This window comes from Triticum urartu, chromosome 2A, assembly GCF_056163025.1.
Source record: "Triticum urartu cultivar PI428250 chromosome 2A, HENAU_Tu73, whole genome shotgun sequence".
Lineage (NCBI taxonomy): Eukaryota > Viridiplantae > Streptophyta > Magnoliopsida > Poales > Poaceae > Triticum > Triticum urartu.
The window spans coordinates 636,307,515-636,333,682 of NC_141874.1; the positions used below are offsets into that span (position 1 = coordinate 636,307,515).

The window sequence follows — 26,168 nt, forward strand, 5'->3', positions numbered from 1 at the left end:
ACCGCATGATTGAACCCAAAGCTAAGCACTTCTCCCACTGCAAGAAAGATCAATCTAGTAGGCCAAACGAAACTGATAATTCGAAGAGACTTGCAAAGACATCAAATCATAAATAAAAGAATTTAGAGGAGATTCAAATATTGTTCATAGATAATCTTGATCTAAACCCATAATTCATCGGATCTCGACAAACACACCGCAAAAAGAGTTACATCGAATAGATCTCCAAGAGAATCGAGGAGAACTTTGTATTGAGATCCAAAGAGAGAGAAGAAGCCATCTAGCTAATAACTATGGACCCGAAGGTCTGAGGTAAACTACTCACACATCATCGGAGAGGCTATGGTGTTGATGTAGAAGCCCTCCGTGATCGATGCCCCCTTCGGTGGAGCGCCGGAAAAGGCCCCAAGATGGGATCTCACGGGTACAGAGAGTTGCGGCTGTGGAAATAGGGTTTCGTCATGCTCCTGGATGTTTTTGGGGTATAAGAGTATATATAGGAGAAGGAAGTCAGTTAGGGGAGACACGAGGGGCCCACGAGGGTGGGGGGCGCGTCCAGGGGGGCAGGCGCGCCTCCCTGCCTCATGGCCTCCTCGTTGGTTGCTTGACATCCACTCCAAGTCCTCTGGATCATGTTTGTTTCAACAATCATGCTCCCGAAGGTTTCATTCTGTTTGGATTCCGTTTGATATTCTTTTTCTGCGAAACACTGAAATAGGCAAAAAAACCAGCAATTTGCACTGGGCCTTGGGTTAGTAGGTTAGTCCCAAAAATAATATAAAAGTGCATAATAAAGCCCATCAAACATCCGAAACAGAATATATAATAGCATGGAACAATAAAAAATTATAGATACGTTGGAGACGTATCAAGCATCCCCAAGCTTAATTCCTGCTCGTCCTCGAGTAGGTAAATGATAAAAACATAATTTTTGATGTGGAATGCTTCCTAGCATATTCTTTAATGTAATTTTCTTTATTGTGGCATGAATATTCAGATCCGAAAGACTCAAGATAAAAGTTTAATATTGACATAAAAAATAATAATACTTCAAGCATACTAACTAAGCAATTATGTCTTCTCAAAATAACATGGCCAAAGAAAGTTCATCCCTACAAAATTATATAGTTTGGTCATGCTCCATTTTCGTCACGCAAGAATGCTCTCATCATGCACAACCCCGATGACAAGCCAAGCAATTGTTTCATACTTTAGTAATCTCAAACTTTTTTCAACTTTCACGCAATATATGAGCGTGAGCCATGGATATAGCACTATGGGTGGAATAAAATATGATGATGGGGGTTATGTGGACAAGACAGAAAAGGAGAAAGTCTCACATTGACGCGGCTAATCAACGGGCTAGGGAGATGCCCAGCAATTGACGTCAATGCGAGGAGTAGGGGTTGCCATGCAACGAATGCACTAGAGTTATAAATGTATGAAAGCTCAATAAAAGAAACTAAGTGGGCGTGCATCCAACTTGCTTGGTCACGAAGACCTAGGGAATTTGAGGAAGCCCATTGTTGGAATATACAAGCCAAGTTCTATAATGATAAATCTCACTAGTATATGAAAGTGACAAAACTAGAGACTCTCTATCATAAAGATCATGGTGCTATTTTGAAGCACAAGTGTGGAAGAAGGATAGTAGCATTGTCCCTTTATATATATATATGTATATATATATATATATATTGGGACAATGCTCTATGAATGATGATCATCACACTTCTATTTATTTACATCTTAATGATTACAACTCGATACTAGAACAAAGTATGACTCTATATGAATGCCGCCAGCGGTGTACCGGGATGGGCAATGAATCAAGAGTGACATGTATGAAATAATATGCATGGTGGCTCACTACTAGGAAAAGGGCTAAAGATGAAATTGACACTAATGGCGCACCAGAGAAGTGGTGCGCCACTACTATATATTTACTAATGGCGCACCACGTGAAGATACGCCATTAGTGTGTAAGACACTAATGGCGCACCAGACACAAAGTGCGCCACTAGTAACAAAATATATTTTTTTCATTTTTTCAAACATACTAATGGCGCATCCGGGCAAAGTGCGCCATTAGTAGTTAGAATTACTAATGGCACACCAACCGTTGAGTGCGCCACTACTGTATTCTTTTTTTTACTTTTTCGCAAAACTACTAATGGTGCACCATCGCATAGTGCGCCATTACTAGTTCAAACTAGTAATGGCGCACTGTGCCACGGTGCGCCATTAGTATAAAAATTATTTTTAATACTTTTTTGCAAAACTACTAATGGCGCATGTATGTGTGGTGCACCCTCCCCCGCTCCACCGTCGCCGACGAGCACCCGCCCCTGCTCCACCGCCGCCGACGAGCACCCCCCGCACCCGCCCCCGCTCCACCGCCGCCGACGAGCACCCCCCGCACCCGCCCCCGCTCCACCGCCGCCGACAAGCACCCCCCGCACCCGCCCCTGCTCCACGGCCGCCGACGAGCACCCCCCGCACCCACCCCCGCTCCACCGCCGCCGACGAGCACCCCCGCACCCTCCCCCGCTCCACCGCCGCCAACGAGCACCCCCCGCACCCACCCCCGCTCCACCGCCGCCAACGAGCACCCCCCCCCCCCCCCGCACCCTCCCCCGCTCCACCGCCGTCGACGAGCACCCCCCGCACCCGCACCCGCCCCCGCTCCATCGCCGCCGACGAGCACCCCCCGCACCCTCTCCCGCTCCACCGCCGCCGACAAGCCACCGCATATATGTTACTCCCAAAAGCATATAAAGTTTGTCAAATTTTGAGCTATGGATATTTAGTTATGACTTAAACAAGTTTGAACATATTTAAACACAAATAAATATCAAACGGCATTTTAAATGTTGTTAACATGGCAACAAACTGCATATTATTTTTCTACATGAAATTCTGATCATCTAGCATATGTGACATGTTATATTTGGATGCATGCATAAAAAGATATGTGCAAAGAAAAAATGCATAAAAACAAAAATTGGGGAGCGTGGGAATCAAAGCCAGGACCTCCCAGTGTGTGTGCTGCGTGCTGACCAGTCGGGCTAGTGTGTGTGTTCTGTTTCGGATACGGTTAGGTGGAATATAACCTGAGTGCTCGAACTATAATAAAAAATTTGTACTAATGGCGCACCTGGGGGTGGTGCGCCATTGCTGTCGTCGTACTTATGGCGCACCAGGGGGAGGTGCGCCATTGCTAACCCTCCCCCCACTCCACCTGTTCCCCTCTGGCCTCTCTCCCTCCCCCACTCGACCTAACCTCGTCGCAGCCGCCCACGCGCCCCCGCCGCCTCCCTCTCCCCTTCGCCGCCTCCCCCCGAGCCCAGCGCCGCCTCCCTCGCCTCGGAGCCGTCCCGCCCCGAGTTCCACCAGGAGAGGAGGCCCCACGTCCACCAGGAGAGGAGGCCCGCGACCTCCCCGCCGTCTATCCCCGCCTCCCCCAAGCTCGCCGTCTCCGCCCTCTGTCATCTCCGCTCCGGCCACCACCTCATCGTGGTCAGGTAACCCTCCTCCCTCTGCCTCTCTTCTCCTCTCTTCCTCCTCTCCTCCCTCCCGGCCATGCCCTCTTCTTCTCTCTTTTGCTAGGTTTAGGTCAAATCCCTCTCGAATTTAGGTCAAATTAGGTTTAAAAAATTGTGGGAGTAGTGTCTAGCAAACATGAATAATTAGTACTCCATGTGCATTGGAGTACTTGGTACCTGCAAGATTTGGACACACTGAAAAAATGCACTGGACACACTGAAGAAAATTTTTGTCTCCAGTAAGATTAGAGAAAATTTTGTGCTAATGGTGTGCTGGTAGAATGCGCAATTTTTGTTAGTTCGTTGCCATGTCACGATAGGACATTCAGTTGTTTCTGTTGTTCACAATGCTCTGAATTTGTGTGCCAAAGAGAGTTTTCTCTGAATTTGTTGTTCACAATGCTCTAATGGTTTGTCAGTGAATGGTGGTGCAATGGTGGCCTCTGTTTCAAATATTTCAGCAATTACTTGACCATAAATAAAAAAGAAGATTTGGGGATGGTAACTCCTGTGTGGTTTCTATTAAATTTAAAATAGTGAGGGTGTCATTTTCATCCATTCATCTCTTTCTCTAGCTTGTCTAAAAGTTATGTTTACAATATTGCTGCATTTTCTAGAACAGCCACCACACTATATATTTCATAAGATGATGATATAGTTAAGAATATTACTTAAGGTATGCTTCTGAATATTGTTGTCCACAATGTCTTCTTGCCAAATGCTTATCCATTTAGGAGCCATGGTCATAAGCAGTCTGCTTGAGGGTGGTCTTCCACAACATATGGAATTTATCCATCTAATGCATTCAATAGATGTTGTCAAGTGATTGTGTCATGGTTTTGGTTCTGTTTTTAAAAAGGAAAGCCAGTTGTTCAGGCTTCAAGAAAATATTTTCTCAAAATATTACTGCTAAGCCCAAGATTGTTAATCATGTAACTTGAGAAAATTATTGAAGTAGATCAAATTCAGCCATTATAATGTTTGATGCCTGCATCAACACTTCTCTGTACTGCATGCGTTTGTTATAGTTGAGAGTCAAAAGTAGAGGTTAGCTTTAACATGATTCGCTAGTGCTTTCATCACTTGTGTGGTGATTGTCTTGGTCCTTTTCGTTTTTGTCATGGCATTCTTGAGGTGCTGATGTGTCTGAGGGCATGAACCATGATCAGGTTGAGTTCAGATTTCATTAGATTAGATGGATTATCAGAACTTGACGTGGTTTTCCACTTAGCTATCTGAATTGAGAAAAACTTAGCTTTTGCTGTCTCTGAGGCAAAACTTGCTACTCCATATACAACTAATACTACTACTAGACAAGATACTACTCCATATACTACTAATAATACTACTGTATTTCATTTCAAAGTTCAAAATGCTGGTACTGAGATTTTCATTTCCAATGAGTGATGTTTTTCCTTGCAGTAGAAAAAACATAGCAACTTCTCTGATGTTATAAAGTTGTTCTTATATGGGTGAAACTTCACTTGTTTTTAGGCTAGTGTAGGGTGTTGCTTCTTCTGTATGGGCCAACTATGTCACAAATAAATTGTTCATTCTTCTGTATTTGACAAGTAATGACTTGCAAAGATGATGATCGTCTTGCTAGTTTGCTGGGTTTTGTCCCCGAGAGGCCCTTGAGTTTGCCGGAATGTCGATTAACTTCCGTTCCGGCAAATTCGGGTACTCCATATGTCCTATTTTCAGCAAAGGTCATGCTGAAATTTTCCATGAATTTTAGCATGACTTTGCTAAAAATAGGACATATGGGGTACTTGCGACTAATGTTTATTATCTTCTGCTCAAAATTTATGCTGCTATAATGTTGTAAGGGTACTAATTGGTCTCTTCTGCTGCTTATCAGAGATGGGGGGAAGCAGCCACCGCCGCTCTGCCTCACCAGAGTACGAGTTGGATGCTTTCAAGTTCTTCACTATCATACTTTCTTCTTCAGTATCAGCCACGAGGCAGGTATATAAAACGAGAGATCTCCCCTTCACCCATCTCATTATGATAACTCTATTGTTTGCTACATCACTCCTTGTCCCAAATTGCAGAGGCTGCCTGACGCTTTTATGAAGATGCTGGGTGAAGATCCGCCAGATAATGTGAAGCTCCGACAGGCCGGCAGCGGGGTTCGCAGGCTGTGGGACGTGGAGTTGGTGATCGAGGAGGGCCACATGTACCTGTGCTGTGGCTGGGAGAAGCTCTACAGTGCCTACGACCTGCGGACTGGGTACTTTCTTCTCTTGAGGTACGACGATGACGCCACAATGCTCATCGTGAAGGTTTTCAACAAGACTATGTGTCGCATGCGCTACGCTGAAGACAAAGATGCCAGTGCATTCTGCCTTTTCTTATTCCTCCATATTTGGCTTTGTCTCACATCGATTGTTAACGGTCATTGTTGCATTTGGACAGGCAATGGGAGCAGCAGCAGCGACACTGGCTACAGCCATAGCAGCAGCGATTATGGCTGTAGCAAAAGCAACAGCGATTCTGGCCTTAGCGAAAGTAGCAGCGATTCTGGCAGCAGCGAAGACAACAAGAAGGATGATCCGGACTGGAGTGGGGGAGAAGAGGAGCAGAGTGGGGATGAGGAGCTGCAGGATGACGATGGGCATCAGGCTGAGGATTGTTGGGTTTCGTAGTAATTTCAAAAAAATTCCTACGCTCACGCAAGATCATGTGATGCATAGCAACGAGGGGGAGAGTGTTGTCTACGTACCCAACGCAGACCGACTGCGGAAGCGATAACACGACGTAGAGGAAGTAGTCGTACGTCTTCACGATCCAACCGATCAAGCACCGAAACTACGACACCTCCGAGTTCGAGCACACGTTCAGCTCGATGACGATCCCCGGACTCCGATCCAGCAAAGTGTCGGGGAAGAGTTCCGTCAGCACGACGGCGTGGTGACGATCTTGATGAACTACAGCAGCAGGGCTTCGCCTAACCTCCGCTACAGTATTATCGGGGTATATGGTGGCAGGGGGCACCGCATATGGCTAAGGAATAGATCACGTGGATCAACTTGTGTGTCTAGAGGTGCCCCCTGCCTCCGTATATAAAGGAGGAGAGGAGGGGAGGCTGGCCGGCCAAGGGAGGAGGCGCAGGAGAGTCCTACTCCCTCTGGGAGTAGGATTCCCCCTCCAATCCTAGTCCAGCTAGGATTCCTCGGAGGGGAAAAGAGGAGGAGGGGGCCGGCCACCTCTCCTAGTCCTAATAGGACTAGGGGAAGGGGGGGCCCGCAGCCCATCTAGGGCAGCCCCTTCTCTTTTCCACTAAGGCCCACTATGGCCCATATAGCTCCCGGGGGGTTCCGGTAACCCTCCCGGTATTCCGGTAAAATCCCGATTTCACCCGGAACACTTCCGATATCCAAATATAGGCTTCCAATATATCAATCTTTACGTCTCGACCATTTAGAGACTCCTCGTCATGTCCGTGATCACATCCGGGACTCCGAACAACCTTCGGTACATCAAAATGCATAAACTCATAATATAACTGTCATCGTAACCTTAAGCGTGCGGACCCTACGGGTTCGAGAACAATGTAGACATGACCGAGACATGTCTCCGGTCAATAATCAATAGCGGGACCTGGATGCCCATATTGGCTCCTACATATTCTACGAAGATCTTTATCGGTCAGACCGCATAACAACATACGTTGTTCCCTTTGTCATCGGTATGTTACTTGCCCGAGATTCGATCGTCGGTATCCAATACCTAGTTCAATCTCGTTACCGGCAAGTCTCTTTACTCGTTCCGTAATACATCATCTCACAACTAACAGATTAGTTGTAATGCTTGCAAGGCTTATGTGATGTGTATTACCGAGAGGGCCCAGAGATACCTCTCCGACAATCGGAGTGACAAATCCTAATCTCGAAATACGCCAACCCAACATCTACCTTTGGAGACACCTGTAATGCTCCTTTATAATCACCCAGTTACGTTGTGACGTTTGGTAGCACCCAAAGTGTTCCTCCGGCAAACGGGAGTTGCATAATCTCATAGTCATAGGAACATGTATAAGTCATGAAGAAAGCAATAGCAACATACTAAACGATCGGGTGCTAAGCTAATGGAATGGGTCATGTCAATCAGATCATTCAACTAATGATGTGACCTCGTTAATCAAATAACAACTCATTGTTCATGGTTAGGAAACATAACCATCTTTGATTAACGAGCTAGTCAAGTAGAGGCATACTAGTGACACTTTGTTTGTCTATGTATTCACACATGTATTATGTTTCCGGTTAATACGATTCTAGCATGAATAATAAACATTTATCATGATTATAAGGAAATAAATAATAACTTTATTATTGCCTCTAGGGCATATTTCCTTCAAGGATGACCTAGCGCTGGTGGTGGCTGACCAAGGGCAAGAGATGGTGGTGGCTGACCAGGTGCAAGACATGGTGGTGGCTGACCATGGGCAAGAGATTGTGGTGGCTGACCATGGGCAAGGGATGGTGGTGGTTGACCATGGGCAAGAGATGGTGGTGGCTGAGGGTGGCCTCGCGATGGTAGTGGTGCCTGACAATTACCACGCACCGGTGGTGGCGCCGGTGATCCCACAGCTGGGCGACATGACCACGCCAATTGTGGTAGAAGACTACATCCCACAGCTGCCTCCACTGCCTCCACCGCCTCGCCGCTCTTGGCGCATCAGGCTGAGGAAGGAGAAGGAGAAGAACAATGAGAACTGAACTATGTCAGGTATGTCACATCTCCAAAATGATATATATATATATACTTAGTTACCTATTTATCTCTAATATGCTTAGTTTCCTATAGGTTAGCTCCAAAATTACTTATGTTAGCACAAAATGATCAAGTTTACATAATAAGCTTATAGTCTTCTTCTTATTCTTCTTCTTATCCAAAATGACATATGTTAGCTTCATTTTACCTAAGTTGGCTCTAATATGCTAACTTAGAGCTTATATGCTTAGTTTCCTATAGGTTAGCTCCAAAATTACTTATGTTTGCACAAAATGATCAAGTTTACATAATAAGCTTATAGTCTTCTTCTTATTCTTCTTCTTATCCAAAATGACATAGGTTAGCTTCATTTTACCTAAGTTGGCTCTAATATGCTAACTTAGAGCTTATATGCTTAGTTTCCTATAGGTTAGCTCCAAAATTACTTATGTTAGCACAAAATGATCAAGTTTACATAATAAGCTTATAGTCTTCTTCTTATTCTTCTTCTTATCCAAAATGACATAGGTTAGCTTCATTTTACTTAAGTTGGCTCTAATATGCTAACTTAGAGCTTATATGCTTAGTTTCCTATAGGTTAGCTCCAAAATTACTTATGTTAGCACAAAATGATCAAGTTTACATAATAAGCTTATAGTCTTCTTCTTATTCTTCTTCTTATTCTTCTTCTAGTCTTCTTCTTCTTCTTCTTCTTCTTCTCTTCTTCTTCTTCTTCTAACTTCTTGTTTATCATTTTGCAGATTTGATTTAATTCACGGAAGCTTGCATGGATGGAGTGCTTCTTTTACATTTGTGTTTTTATTTTGTATCAATGTGAAACTTTTGTGAATTGATGGATAACGGTGTTGAATGAACATTGTGAAACTTTTGTAATATGTAACGGTGGAACTATGTGTTGGCTATGTATGTATATATGATGAAACTTTTGTGTTGGATATGATCTGGTGGACGCAGGTAACATCGTTACATATGGCCCCCTGTATGTAAGCTAAGCAGATCTGTGTTGTATGTTATCTCTAATATTTTTTAACCTGTGAAAATATCAGAAATGAAAAAAATCCCTAATATTCATACTAGTGGCGCACCACACAAGACACTAATGGCGCACTGTTATAATCACACTAATGGCGCATCATCCAACAGTGCACCATTAGTATGCCAAAGCACATGGTTAAATATGGCCCCCTGGGAGGCATACTAATGACGCATGGTGTTCTATACTAATGGCGCACTGCTCGGTGCGCCATTAGTATACTAGTATTTCTTACTAATGGCACACCGGTGGTGCGCCATTAGTAAGAAATACTAGTGGCGTGATACTAATGGCGCACCAGCAGTGCGCCATTAGTGGGCAAAACTGGTGCGCCATTACTAGCCCTTTTCCTAGTAGTGGCTTTGCCACAAATACGATGTCAACTACATGATCATGCAAGGCAATATGACAATGATGAAGCATGTCATGATAAACGGAACAGTGGAAAGTTGCATGGCAATATATCTTCGAACGGCTATGGAAATGCCATAATAGGTAGGTATGGCGGCTGTTTTGAGGAAGATATAAGGAGGTTTATGTGTGATAGAGCGTATTGTATCATGGGGTTTGGATGCACCGGCGAAGTTTGCACCAACTCTCAAGGTGAGAAAGGGCAATGCACGGTACCGAAGAGGCTAGCAATGATGGAAGGGTGAGAGTGCGTATAATCCATGGACTCAACATTAGTCATAAAGAACTCACATACTTATTGCAAAAATCTACAAGTCATCAAAAAACAAGCATTATGTGCATGCTCCTAGGGGGATAGATTGGTAGGAAAAGACCAACGCTCGTCCCCGACCACCACTTATAAGGATGACAATCAAAGAACACCTCATGTTTCAAATTTGTTACATAACCATTACCATACGTGCATGCTACGGGACTAGCAAACTTCAACACAAGTATTTCTGAAATTCACAATTGCTCAACTAGCACAACTTTAATATCACTACCTCCATATCTCAAAACAATCATCAAGTATCAAACTTCTCTTAGTATTCAATGCACTTTATGTGAAAGTTTTTATTATACTAATCTTGGATGCCTATCATATTAGGACTAATTTTATAACCAAAGCAAATTCAAGTTTATGTTTATGGACACATCTCCACCGCCGCCACCGCCGGCCGTGGAGCCGTTCCTCGACCTCCGCCGCCGCCACCGCCGGCCATTGTGGAAGATGTGGCCACGCCGATGGCCACCGCCTCCAACATGTTCAATGATATGTCGCAAAGGTAAAAAAATCTTTTGTGCTCTTGTTTGTTGTTTCAAATTGAATGTGATGTTGAATGTTTGTACATCCAATTGTTGTCTTGATGATGAAGCTTTCATGCACGCGACAAATGTGGCAGATGATGATTATGTGTCGCACGAGTATGTGTCACAAGAATATGAAACCCGATATGGTGATGACAATCCTGACATGGACGATGAGGGCTTTGTTGCGAAGGGAAGAAGTGGGAATTATACCAATGCGGAGGATGTGTTGATATGCATCGCATGGAAGAAAGTCTCTCAAGATGCATCCATTGAAAGCAACCAAACGGTAAACACCTGTTGGTAACATACGCATCAAGGATTACTTCAATGAGCGCAACATAAGTGGTCACTTCCATTTGAGTGACTCTCTTCGCCAACGTTGGTCCACCATCAACGCCGAATGCCAAAAGTGGGCCGGTTGCTTGTCAAATTTTGCTCGCATGAACCCTAGTGGTTGCGGTGTTCCACATTTGATGATGATGTGTTGGTTGTTTTATTGTAGAAAATAATTGCGCGAGGATTTTTTTCGAGAGAGGAACATGAAAGGCGAGAAGAAGAAGAAGAAGAAGAAGAAAGGAAAAGTTTTCACTTTTCATCATTGCTACAAAGAGCTCAAGGACGAGGATAAGTGTAAAACTAGAGATACTTTTGATTCTTTGAAGAAGAAGAGTGTGATGATTGAGGATGAAGAAGATGTCGCCAGTGAGGAGAGAAGGCACCCCACTCCTCACTCCGCGACAAAATCTTATAGGCCCGATGGAAACAAGAAAGTGAAGGGAGCCAAGGCCGGAGACAATGATCTCAAGGAAGGATTTGATGCCATTGTCACGGCGAGGAAAGAGTGTGCCAAAGAAAAAAGAATGTTGAATCTCAAGGAAATAGAGTGGAGGAGTGAGGCCAAGCGGCGGAGGGCGGCGGCCGAGGAGAAGAGGGCGGCGGCCGAGGAGAGGCTGGCGGCGGTCGAGGACAGGAAGGTGGACCTAGAGGAGAAAAAGGCCGCGATCGAGGAGATGAAGATGGTCGAGGAGAAGGCACTCATGTTTCTGTTTATGGACACATCTAATCTTGACCCCAAGGCAAAGGCCTATGTTGAACTTTGTCATGATGAAATGCTCATGAAGAAGCAAATTCTCATGAGGCAAATGATGATGGGAGGAGGCATGGGAGGTGCCATGTGAGGAGGCATGGGAGGTGCCATGGGAGGTGCCATGGGTGGCTACATAAACATGATGAGAGGTGCCATGAATGGTGCATTTGGCGGAAACATGGGAGGTGGCTTCGGTGCCAACATGGAAGGTGGCTTTGGTGGCATGGGAGGTGGCTTCGGAGGCAACATGCCCGACATGGGAGGTGGCTTTGGCGGCAACATGATGGGTGGCTTAGGAGGTGGCTATGGCGGCAACATGAGTAGCGTTGGAGGTGGCTTCGTCAGCAACATGACCGACATGGGAGGTAATGAAGGTGCTTCCGGTGGTGCCCCCGGCAACGAGACTTCATCGCTTCACAACGTCGACAAAGAAGCCAGTGATGATGATGATCGTACCACGGTTCACAACGCCGGTGGTGTTGATGACCCGCATGAATGATATTCATGTGCATTTTAATTTGTAGGGCAAAAAACTTTGATTGGGACGATGCACTTTTGGTAGAGGGATTTGAAACTATGATGATGATGATGATGATGCACTTTTGTTAGGGATTTGAAACTATGATGATGATGCACTTTAATTTGAAATTTTAAGTGATATTTCAATGCAAAACCGCGATTGTACAACGTCTGAACAACAGCCGTGTGGCCGGCAGCCGGTTTTACATCTTCGTTTTGAACCGTCTGTTGGAGTTGCTCTTTTACATCTTTGTTTTGGACCATCTGTTGGAGTTAAGCCTTTTTCAAAGATGTAAAAAGCACTTTTTGGTGCTCCAAAATTTTACATCACCGGTTTAGAGCACCAAAATATACATCATCTATTGGAGATGCTCTAAATCGTCGATACTACCATGAGACGACATAAATGTACTAGCTAAAGGATATCTCCTTTGTTTTTATTTATTACTCCCTCCGTTTCTATTTAGTCTGCATATAAGCTTTGATCAAAATCAAACTTTATAAAGTTTGATTAATTTTGTAGGAAAAAACATCAACATTCACAGTATGATATCAATATTATTAGATGCATCATCAAATTAACTTTCATGCCATATAACTTTAGTATTGTAGATTCTGATATTCTTTGATAAATTTTGGTCAAACTTTGATTACTTTGACTTTGATCAAATTTTATATACAAAGTAAAAAAGAAACGGAGGTAGTAAGTATATTAGCTTTGACACAAGTCAAACTTTATAAATTTTGACAAAATCTACGGGAAACATATAAACATTGACAATAACAATTGTATATGACGTGAAAACATATTCAATGATGAATCTCATGAAATCGTTTTGGTATTGTACATGTTAATATATTTTCTATAAATTCAATTAAAGCTGACAAAGTTTTACTTAAGAGACAAAACTAATATATGAAGTAAATAAAAACAGGGGGAGCATATGGAAGAGAAGAGAGACACGCTATGTCACCGGTGGGAACGAGTATCTTCATGTTGAGGATTTGTGGTAGTATGAAAGTCAGATCACCGGTTCACTTTTCCTTTTGACGCGATGCACGCCTACCTGGCGACCTTCCTCAATGAAGTCTCAGGAGAGAGCAGGCGCGCGCATGTGTCAGGCCATTGGATAGGCATCTTTGGTTACCGCTTGGCATGAGTGGTTCCCTATCTCAAAAAACAATCTACAGTGGATACGCATATTTAATTCTCTGCCAAGGATAGATTGTGGAATTTGGGGTAGTGCTCAAAGCGTCAAACGACCGGCAATGAGAGCATCTACAGCCGGGTCCCCGTTTCAAACATCCCGACATGCTGTTCGGTCAGTGATCGATCCCAAAAATTCGTTCTAATCGGACCTCTTAAACGGATCTTAAATGTCTGGACTAATTGGCATCTCTTATATCTAACCCAAATATAGGATAGATATGGAGCGACCTGGGTATATCGGGCACGTCCGCCTGACAAGTCCAGCTCATCGCGGACACCACAAAAAATCCCAATCCAGGCGGCAAGCTCAAACCTTAGCTCACTCTCTCACTCCGTCCGTCCATTCCTCTTCCTCTCCGTTCCGATCCCATCCACCACCATGAGCAGCTCCGGCAGCGACTCTGGCTCGGAGCTCGACTACGAGGAGGAGATGGCCCTCCGCATTGCGCTGGAGCGGTCCAAGGTGGAGACCGGCAACAGCTCCTGATCTGGAGCGTTGCCGCACCTCCCTCGTCGGCGCAGCGCGGACGCTGGAGCTGGACCTTCCCGGCCCGCGCGTATCGACACCCGGTCAGCACAGTACACGCCGGCCCCGCGTCGTCTCCTTCCCTCGTCAGCCGCTCCTACACGCGGCCAACGCTGGGTGCTTGTGCCCGCGCCTCCGGCGCGCACGCGCACTCTGGAGTCGGGGGCGCGCCGCGAGAGGCAGCGTGCATGAGAGAGGGAGGCGACAGAGCAGTCCGCGCGCCGCCATGGGGGGACGAAGCCGGATGCCGACTAGGACGCGCGTCTCCTCGCCTGGGTGTACCGCCGCTCCCTCAAGACGGTGGAGACGGACGCTCGCCGCCTCCGACAGAAGAACGCCAAGGCGCTCTGGCTAGCCATTGAGAAGTCAGAGCGCGAGGTGAAGGAGGCAGCGGTGGAGAAGGCTTGGGTGGCAAGGCTGAAGTGGGAGCAGAACAGGGCGGTCCATCGAATGAAGGGGCTCATCGTCCTCTCCGACTCCGACTCCGACGGCGGTGACAGCTGCACCTCGTCGTCCGACGATCAAGACCCTCCACCAGCCGCGGACGCCTACAGCTGCGCCGGCGACCGGAAGGGCAAAGGCCCGACGAGGAAGTGGTGATTCGGCCCCCCTCCTCCTCAATGTTTATATAGTTTAAGTTATAGAAGTTTGTGAACTTGTCTGTGAACGAACTATGATCTTATAGACGTGGTGAAGTATGTTTATCCGTTTGCAGCTGATCTTATATTCCTTTGCAGCTTATTTTGTTTTCCGTCAGTCTAATCATGTAGGATAGATCACCGTGTGCACGGGTAGTATGAATATAAGACGCCGGATATGAGATACGCGGATGTGGAATGGCAAATATGAAGAGTGCCCGTTCAGTGCCTACGGACGCGTCCAAGCGCGTCCGTGTGTGTTTGAGGGGCCGGTTTGCTAAGTTCGGCTGTAGATGCTCTAATGGATAAAGAAATATGTGTAGTTAGTAAAATAATGGTTTAGAATCAATCAGTTACTAATAGAGAGAAATAACATTGTCGTTCAGGGATCGATTAGTGGATAGTGGAGGAGGTAGCCCGGAGGAGCCGGGGAACACCCATCGCCCACGAACCCAATACGCCGGTACTAGTAGTACCTTATAGGCCCCTGTTCCTACGTATATCGTCCCCTCTTCCTCTTGCTATGGCTACGCTGTTCACCTGTTGGCCTCTGTCTTGGTTGACCGCCTCATTTGACATCCGCCATACGACAGGGAAAACGATGAGAGCTCTCGCTCGTTGATTAGCATTTTACTACTAGGGCATGCGACACGTTCCCCTGTCTTTGAACTTGAACATCCATGCATGCACACACGTAAGAACCGTTGGTTGCTAAGGACAGGCTGATGTCACCTAGTACTACTTATTAATTTCCCTAACTCCTGCTGCTCAATCGGCTCGTGTTTTCGTCCTAATCCTATTTACTCATGGATTCGTGTCCTATCTTGAGTCTGCTTGTACTAGCTCCGAGAAGGCCAACGTGCTTACTTTTCGTGCAATCATGGCTTCTTCCGGCCAGCACCGCCTTACATGTGCCCACACATTGAGGCTGCATGCATGACGCTGCATTAGACCGCCCCTGACGCCCTGTGCGCCGTTGCAAACTGAAATTAACCGCTCACCAGGAGCCCCAGTACTTTCGCCTGCCATGTCGTGCACATGCACGTGCATCACCATATAAGTATCTAGGGAGAACATGGGCCTCCTCATAGCTCAGCCACCCTCGGCCGTCGGATCAATTTTTTGATGCGATTTTGGGCATCTAATCGAGAGGTGAAAGGAGGTGGGCCGTCGGATCGGGCCGGCGACACTGCTACAATGAATAGTTATCTCCGGCTGTAAAAGATCTCGTGCCATCGCGTGTAATTCCCGTGCCATGCCGAGGGCATTTTCGTAATTTCACTATGCTGTATAAAAGTGCAGCACCATAGGGTTTCTCCCCAATCGGCTTCCTCCCCTCGTCCTGTATACGCGAGGGAGAGCCGCCGCCGCCTCTTCCCCTTCCAAACCCTCTTCCCAGCCTCCCCTCGCGCCCAGCTCCTCCCACCTCGCCGCCTCCTCCTCTCCCCTCCCGCGCGCCTCCTCTCCTCCCACCCACACCGCCGCCGCCACCTACTGGCGCGAGCTCGCATTGGTCTTGGTCCCCATCTCCTCCATGTTCGACACAAGTGCGGGTCGCCGCCGCACTGCACAAGGCGGGGCTACATCCCAGGCCCCCGCTTTCTCCTTCGCCCAGACGACCAAGCCCTTCGCATCGAGCTCCTCTACGCCGACACCGCCGCTCGTCCTACTCCCTCCATGTTCTTCCCCTCCCATAACCCTAGAAACAGACAAGGAGGCCGATTCGCCGCCAGCCACCGGCCATGGAGCCTCCTGCTTGACGATGTTGAGGGGGGCGGTGCCGGCTGTCGAGCCCCCTGTTTAATCCCGAAGATTTAGTGAAACGGCTGGAGGCCTCGCCCCATCTTGCGATCCGACACCAAATCACACTGTTTCCTGCCGTGTGGTACCATGGGAGATGTTCTTTCTTGATTCTTCGGTTACTCTTCCGTTTCTACTAGATTTGTGATGTTCTGCTGCTCATGTAGGTCTCGTGTTACTGTTTTGGCCTTATCTAAACTGACTCCTTTAGCTCATCTCGGTTTATTCTTTGTGTTATTTAGGATGTGGTTAGGGCTGGTGGTTGTTCATTAGTTTTGTCTTTGCTGGTTGCCCTTTGCTAGTGCTCTTGTCCATTGGATTTCTAGGATCTGCCGTTCCAGTTGCTGGAGATTGGCCGGTTCCCCTTTTGGTTGACATTCCCATTGCAGGTGATATTTTTTATCAGTTTCTTTGTTTAATATGCTTTTATTGCGTGTTCTAATTTATAAACTGCTTCTCATGTATTGATTGTGGCTTATTAAATCGTGAGCTTAGTTAATTTTATTTCAGATGATATTGGCAAGAACTCGAGGAGCCTCCATTTCAGAGGTGTTGATGTTGCTGCGGGTTAGTGCTTGAGGTTGGCAGTAGTGTCTCCATGGACAGTTTCATTTCTTAATCATACTAGCTTAGTTGTAGTGTTAAATTGTGAGCTTAGTTACTTCTTTAGGTTGCCCTGCTGGATGCCATCTTTAGGTTGATGTGTACCTAAAAATAGTTCATTGGTCCATGCATTCAATGGTTCATACCTACTATCTGTAGGAAGTAGATTCTTTTTATTAGATGAAGATTCTTTTTTTCACTGGAACAACATGTTATTTTAACTTGTAATTCTAGGTTATTTGATTGTTATGCAAATGCTTGCATGATATTATTCATTCGCCATATTGCACTTGGTCAGACCATTTATCATGAATGAGGAAGAGGAGATCCCGACCACTTCACCGCCTCTTCCATAGGCTTGTGGCAAGGATTATATCCCCAGCATCCTCCTCCAAGCTTGCAATTACTGCCTCCCCAAGTAACATCAGTCTACATCAGCAAGGTGAGCCTCACAGTTTTTTTCCTAGGCTTTTACTTTATCATGTATGCACCATTGTTGCATGCCTCTAACTGTGTATGTTGCTAAGTGTAACACCCACGATGCGGCTATATCTCCCACGTGTTGAGGCACGACTTGGAGGCATAACCGCATGGTGGCTTTGTCGCAAGAAGGGTCATCTTCACACAATCCATGTAATGAACAAGAATGGGATAAAGAGTTGGCTTACAATCGCCACTTCACACAATACATTCATTCATACATCATCAGAGTACACACATAGTCCGACTACGGACAAATCCAAATAAAAAAAGAAGATAACCCAACTGCTAGATCCCGATCGTCCCAAACTGGGCACCACTATTGATCATCCAGAAAAGAAACATAATAACGACCAAGGTCCTCGTCGAACTGCCATTTGAGCTCGGTTGTGCCACCTGCACTGGGTTCATTGGCTCTTGCAACTATTTGGTAGTAAACTGTGAGTCACGGGGACTCAGCAATCTCACAACCCGCGAGATCAAGACTATTTAAGCTTATGGGTAGGATGTGGCAATGAGGTGGAGCTGCAGCAAGCGCTAAGCAAATATGGTGGCTAATATACGCAAATAAGAGCGAGAAGAGAAGCAACGCAACGACCGTGAAGCTAGAAGTGATCAAGAAGTGATCCTGAAACTACTTACGCACAACCATAACACAAGAACCGTGTTCACTTTCCGGACTCCGCCGAAAAGAGACCATCACGGCTACACATGCGGTTGATGCATTTTAATTAAGTCAAGTGTCAAGTTCTCTACAACCGGACATTAACAAATTCCCATCTGCCACATAACCGCGGGCACGACTTTCAAAATATAATACCCTGCAGGGGTGCTCCAACTTAGCCCATCACAAGCTCTCACGACCAGCGAAGGATATTCCTTCTCCCGGAAAGACCCGACCAGTCTCGGAATCCCGGTTACAAGACATTTCGACAATGGTAAAACAAGACCAGCAAGACCACCCAACTATACCGACAAATCCTGATAGGAGCTGCACATATCTCGTTCTCAGGGCACACCAGATAAGCTAAGCGTACAAGTACCAACGTAACCCAAGTTGCCAAGGAACGGTCCCGCACGGTGCTCTAGTTTGGACCAACACTCAGAGGAGCACTGGCCCGGGGGGGGGGGGTAAATAAAGATGACCCTTGAGTCTGCAGAACCCAAGGGAAAAAGGCTTAGGTGGAAAATGTTAAAACCAAGATTGGGTCTTGTTGGAGGAGTTTTATTCAAAGCAAACTATCAAGGGGGTCCCATAACCTCAACCGTGTAAGGAACGCAAAATCAAGGAACATAACACAGGTATGACGGATATTAGGGCGGCAAGAGTGGAACAAAACACCAAGCATAAGGCCGAGCCTTCCACCCTTTACCAAGTATATAGATGTATTAATTAAAATAAGAGATATTGTGATATCCCAACATAATCATGTTCCAACACGGAACCAACTTCATTTTCACCTCTAACTAGCAACGCTATAAGAAGGGCTGAGCAAAAGCGGTAAGATAGCCAAACAACGGTTTGCTAGGAAGGTGGGTTAGAGGCTTGACATGGCAATATGGAAGGCATGATAAACAAGTGGTGGTAGTGCGACATAGCGATAGAGCGAACAACTACCAAGCAAAGATAGAAGTGATATCGAGGGTAATGGTCATCTTGCCTAAAATCCCGCTAGGAAGAAGAATGAGTCCATAAAGTAGACAAACCAACGTAGTCGAACGAATCCTCACAATCGCAGCGTAACCGGAACTATCAAGGAGAAGCACAACCGGAAAGGAGCAAACAACATGGTAAACAACCATCACATCAACATGGCATGATGCACAATCAAGTATGATGCATGTCCGGTTTAAATAGGCATGGCATGGCAAAGTGCAACAAACAACACTACAAATTAAGTGGAGCTCAATATGCAATGAGTTGCATATTGACGAAACACCACATTCAAGTTATTTAGTTCGCTCTCGCTTATGTACCCAACAATATTAAATGCTGTTAAACATGGCAAGAGGTGAAACATATATAAACTATCTATTTAGGCAAGTTTAAATGAGGTCGAAAACAACAAACAACAATTCCGGAAAATCCACATATGCATATTTTGAATTTGGTACTGTTCTGCCTAAAACCATATTTTATCGTTGTTAAACATGCAAAGTAAGTGCAGCATGTTAAACTAGGCATTTTTCTACCCCATTTACATATAAAGAACATATAAATTGGAGCTATGGTTATTTAGTTATGAAATAAAACATTTTAACATGGCATTTAGCAAATTAAATGCAAACATCATTTTAAACATTTCTAACATGGATAAAAGTGGCATATTATGAAACTAGACAGAATTCTAAGCCTTTTTCATATATAAAGCATTTTAAACCCATGCATGGTTGGTGATCTATTATATGCATGAACAACAGGGGGCAAACTATAAACATGCAGTTTTCTGGATAATTGGACAAATTCGTAGCAGCAGAAAAAATAACTACGGGCCGGATCTGACTGGCCCAACAGAGCAGAGGGGCTGGAGGGCTGCTCACCCATGGGCTCGGCCCAGTCGGTGGTGAGGTGAGGCCGGAAGGGGGGCGTTGGGTCTTGCTGGTAGCAGGCCGGTTGCAGCACTGCGTGTGCGGTCGACCTGGTCAATGTGCGGGCGACGCGCTGGCATGGCTCGAGGCAGGGGGGTTCGAAGCGAAGCAGGCAACAGTGATTCGAGTAGAGAAACAGGGGAGCAAACGCAGCAGGACTTGGCGCGCGGGCGACGCTGGAAGCGGAGGAACGACGCAACGACGAGGACGGTGCGCCAGCGTGAGGTAGCGGAAGTAGCCACGAAGCCTGGCGGCAAGGGAGGCACGGATCCGGGCGAAGGAGGTAGCAGGCCGGCGGCGACAGCTGCTATTACAGAGAACCAAAGAGAGAGAGAGAGAGATCGGGAGTGAGTAGCAGCAGGAGGAAGAAAAAGAAAGAAGAAGGGAGGCGGGGCATGGCAAGGACCTGGTCCGGCAGGTCACCGTCGAGGGCTAGAGACGCAGCGATGGGCGCACGGAGCTTGGACGTGGCGAGGTCCCCATAGCATGGGTGCTGTGAATAAGAGGCACCGAGAGGGAGACGGGCATGAGAGAAAGAGAGAGCTGAAGGGGAAGGAGAAGAAGGGAAAGGAGAGGGGCATCGGGGGGTCCTGGTGGCTGCTGTTGCTCGCCGGCAATAGCCAGATCGGCGACAGGGTCGAGGTACAGCGGCGGCGAGGTAGGACGGCTGTGGGGCAGCGAAGGTAGAGGCGGCGAGGCGGCGGCTGGTCTCGGGAGGAGCTCGCCTCCTTGGGTCGAGGCGGAGAGCGAGGAGGCTTAGGCGTGCGGCTGCAGGCACGATGGTTGGTCGGAGCGAGGTGGATCGAAGGGTGTGCTGGTTGGTGGGCTGGATTGGGAGGGGATCCAGAGGGGAAGATTTGGTTGGCAAAGGGCAAGCTCCCGAGGAACATGGGTGGCGGCGGCGGGAGGATTAGATGGATCGATGGAACAGGGCTAGGGTTAGGCTGCTACTCATAGCATTGGATTTTTGGTTAGGGCTATTTTGGAACCTTCAATTAAAATCGAACGGTCGAGAATAAATAGCTTAGGAGATTCAAACGAGAAATCGATGATGATTTAGGGATGTTTGGGGATGATCCGGATCCAACGGTGATGACTGCCCAAGTCGGGTCCGGGTAAGTTTTCAGACTAGGTTGCGAGGGGTCTGTGTACTATGTAGAGAGAGAGAGAGATAAGACCATTGTGTGCAAGTGTGTGGTTGGTCTTGGAACGGACAATGAAAACAACGGAGAGACACGGCAACTACGAACGGACTAAGAATTTTATGAAAACATGCTGATGCAAAGCAGATGATGCGATGATGAATGCAACAAACAAAACAAATCACACGTCTAATCTCGGAATCCATGGAAGGCATCTGGAGCGTCGGTCTCAGGGCGTCACAACACTCCACCACTACAAGAGGATCTCTTCCCAAGTTCTAGGAATGACACCGGAGAGAAACGGAAGATGAAGAGGTAAATAAAGTTGCTTCTTCGACAAACGAGTGAAACCATGAACCTTGATAGGTTGAAAACTTGAAAAGAAAAAAGAACACCACATAGTTGAACGAAGTTGAGAGCACTCCGGTAGAAAATAGAAATAAGGAACACCATGTGAACCTTGGAGGTTGCAAAGCTATGAATGACGAGCACAATGGACAAGAAGGAATTTAAACCACTCTAGTTGAAACGAGATAAAGAAGGAATAAGGAAGAAAAAATTCGGACAGCACTCCGATTGAAAAGTGGAGGAGAACTTGATAAGATGAGAGAACTCGAATGAAAACACAACACTCAGGCTAAACGGATAAGTAAGGGAAAGAACATGATCTTTATAAGACAAGATGCTGGGTGAGGAGAGCAACATCACAATGCCTCCGGAACAAATGAATGGAAAACTAGATGGTTGGAAAGAAAAGAACAGAGAAGAAGAATGACCACTCTGCCAATTAAAATTGAAAGAGCATCCTTCCAAGAAGGTTAGAACAAAGTTGCTGGAAAACCAACAACGAAAAGAATAAACTTGTTGTGGGCTTATGAGAACATCTCAAAATTATGAGGTGACAACCGGCCATTAACGGAAACAATTGGTTGGATTGATATCAACTAGGAGACAAAAAAACTTATTTCACCGGGAGGATAAATGAAGAACTTGGGTTATTTATAAGCACCATAAATAGCAACAATCCTTAGGGAAAGCTTTTGGTGAAATATAACCCAAGATAACTCCAATGAAGAGATTGATGGGTTGCAACGGATCTCCTAAACGAAGAGAAAATGGTGGGTTTACATATCTCATCCGTGACAACTTGCGAATCATGAAACACGAAGGGAAATTGTCAAGAATGACATAAGACCACCTCAAAAGATAATGTAGAAACAATTCCACTCTGGAATGCACGATGAACAATGCTTGAACTCCTCAAAACAAAGCATGTGTTGAGCACCCTGTTTATTTTAGAGTATAGCTTGGCGTATCTTAACTCCGAGAGAAATCTTGAAGAACAATTGAAGAATGAAAGGAATCCTTGATGAACCACCATGTAGAGCTTCCATGAAGAACTCCTGTAATAAAAGATGATGAAAAGAAAGAGAAGTTGAAAACACAAAGTGGAGCCTTGCGATGATTTAGATGGAGCTTCGCGACGAGATAATGCAGAAAACTTGGAACTCCAGAAAGAAAAGATGAAGGACACTAGTAGAAAAAGGGGGTTTTGTCCCGGTTGGTAAGGCCCTTTAGTCCCGGTTTTCGAACCAGGACTAAAGGGTCGGTACTAATGCCTCTCTCCTTTAGTCCCGGTTCTTACACAAACCGGGACTAAAGGGCGCGGCCACGTGGAGCTCCACCTTTAGTCCTGGTTGGTAACACCAACCGGGACTAAAGGAAATTTTATGATTTTTTTTGAAAAAAAAATTTGAATTTTTTTTAAATTTTTTTATTTTCAAATTTCTGAATTATTTTAACCTCTAGTGTGTAATCACCACCCCTCATCACTGCTCAATTTATCCTCTAATCACCCCTCATCATTCCAAATCATCTAACTTCCCGAACGGTCACCCATCCTCCCACTCCCCCAGCCTGAGCACGCTTAACTTCCGGGTTCTATTCTCTCTCGTTTCCAAGTCTGCACTTGTTGTTTTCCTGACAATAGTAAGATGTCAATCCTATTAACCTTCATGAATTTTGCTTGAGCATGAAGTGACACATTTCACTGTTTGAGTTTGAAACTATTGTTTTAAAAAACAATAATTATTTAGTAACACTAATATTTCTCGAATAATTAGTTTGACCATTGTTTGACCACAGTTTGACCAGATTTGACCAAAATTCAAAATAACTGAAATAATTATTTAGTAACACTAATATTCTAGAATAATTAGTTTTACCATTGTTTGACCAGATTTGACTAGTAATTTTTTTGATTTTTCCACTCTAGATCTTAAAAGCCCCATAACTTTTTTCTGTTAGGTTTTTGAGGATTTTGAAAATGTTTAACGGGGTTCCCCCAGTTAAATTCGGATGTAACTTTTCGAGTAGATGATTTTTCGTATAAAAAACTTTTTAATTCGAGTTCGTATGCAAAAGTTATGCCCATTTTACAAATTTTAGAGAGATTTTGCAAATAAAGTTGAAATTCATATTTGTAAATTTTCCCAACAAGTAGACCACATATCACATGGGAAACTTATTTTATTTTATTTTGTTGACATTTCCATCATTTTCTTTTGTTTTTTCTAAAACTGAAAAGGTGGTCCACAGGGGGGGAGAGTTTGAAAATGGGACCTTTAGTACCGGTTCGTGCCATGAACCGGTACTAATGCCTCAAAACCCATTAGTACCGGTTAGTGGCACCAACCGGTACTAAAGGTCTAACCTTTAGTCCCGGTTGGTGCCACCAACCGGGACTAATGGGCATCGCACCCTTTAGTCCCGGTTCGTGGCACGAACCGGGACTAAAGGGCCCAGATGAATCGGGACTAATGCCTTAGCCGCACGAACCGGGATAAATGCTCACATTAGTCCCGGTTCTTGACTGAACCGGGACTAATGTGAAAACTGCCCTGGACCAAAGCCCTGTTTTCTACTAGTGGGATCTCGAACCGAGAATGTGACATGATGAACAACTCTGGAAAGAAGAAATTAGATCACTTGGATGAAACAATAATAAGAATTACGTTATGCATATCCTTCACCAATTTAAATTGATGACAAGCAACAGTTTGGGCATACTACTTATTCTCGTAGAAAGGATTAAGAGAGATATAGCGTAAACTTGAGAAGGTCTTGATGGAACCACCGGTAAGATTGAAACAACGAATAAATTAATATGAGAACATAGGAAGAGGAATCTCGAATGAACCACCGTAAGAATTGAAAATGAAAGTAGCAAAGGCACAATTCACCGGGAATAATTGGAAAATGAATGAAGATACTTGAGGGGATTTAGATACAAGAGAATGAAGAGATGACAAGTAGGAATGATGCACCGGTAAGATGACAAGTAGAAAATGAATGAAGATACTTGAACGACGCACCGGTAAGATTTGGGGAACAAGAGCTGAAAGCTGGAATGAATAATTCTGAGATGATGGGCTCCATAGAATGAAAAGAATTCTCACAATCGCAACAATTATGAGAGGATGGCATGAAGCTAGAACCATGAATCTTCACGAGAATGGAGCAAGATTTTTAGAAGAAATCTCTTGCTCGGTCTTCAAAATCTGAGAATGATGACGAGAAACACCACCACGAATTGTTGAGATACTCCGGGATGATAATTAGAAAGATTGAACCAATGATGAAAAGAATTTGAAAGATCTTGGAGAAAGACATTTGACTGATGATAATTCATTTTTACGTCAAACTTTGAAAAGAATTTGAGAATAGCTCCAAAAAATTAAAAGAGTCAGGTAAGATCCTATGAAAAGACCTGTGGGTTAGGGCCCACTCAAAAGAAACACCATTGAACGATTTAAAAGATAGATTGCGCCGGTTGAATTAAATGGCTTGAATAAGGTAAGACCTCGAAATAGCTTGAAAGGGTTACGAATAGAAACTTGAATCTTCTGGGATATCTTCAGCACTCCAGATAAACATGAATAGCAAGAGGTGGATGATTAAGAGGTGCACCGACATGATAAAACATTTGAAATGAGGAGAGGAATGTGATCAACACTGAAGGCTTGAATTGTATCCACCGGAGAGGAAAACGAGTGAAGGCTGACGAACTTGAAGCTCTCTTAGTATCTTCCTGAGAATCACCGGATAAGAACATTGAATGGAAAAATGAAGAGACTTCCCATCAATAAAATGGATACCCGATTAAGAAATCTGCATCCTTGAAGAAATGGGTGGGAGGGCGGGAAAACAAAGGAAACTTGGGACGGATGAAACGAACGCCGTTGAGAAAAAAACTTAGAATTGATCTTGCGAATGTTGGAATGATCGGATCCACTTGAAGAGAAGCACATCGGTTGGAAGAGAATTAACATGGCAACCTCGATGATCAAGAAGGATTAGTATTCACATAGAAATATGAGAACACCATTTAGGGAAGGTATGGAATCAACACTTGGCATTGAAGCAAGTCGAATACCACAAAACAACAAAAACAAAGGATTTGGCTTGCAGGATAAGCCGGAAACAAGCATATGATAGATCCCATATCGTATCATGTGTCTGTTGGAAAGATATCCTACAAGATACTTGAATTCCCACCTATAAACTCCCAAAACTTTCTGGTTATGCAATCTGGTGTTGGGGATACCGGGGACACAATATATCTCACCCAAACTAACAATCCCTAGATCCAGCTGTATCCATCCGTCAACACATAACCAAGAAAACTCCAGAAATCATGTACCTCAACCTTCGAAAAGCATCCGTTATAAGAGTTATGGCAATACTCCCAAACTCCTGCCCCAGTACTCGGTGGCGTCGAGGTAATCTCACCAACAACTGCATAAAAGAGATTTTCGATGTCGGCAAAAACTCAGGTATTCCAGAACTGCAACGATAAAATTGTGACGACAACACCTCGGAGCTCAACTCCCCGGGACACTGCCACAACCCCTAAATGTGAGGAGGCACCAAGAACAATGTTCTCGTCACAAGAATATGCCAACGATCCCAACATACCCGCGTGATCCTAAAT

The 26,168-nt window shown here is 45.2% G+C and overlaps 1 pseudogene; it reads left to right on the plus strand.

Moving 5' to 3' along the window:
* The first annotated feature begins 11,441 nt into the window (after positions 1–11,441).
* Positions 11,442–12,167, plus strand: LOC147986335 (uncharacterized; annotated as a pseudogene).
* Positions 12,168–26,168: the final 14,001 nt, after the last annotated feature.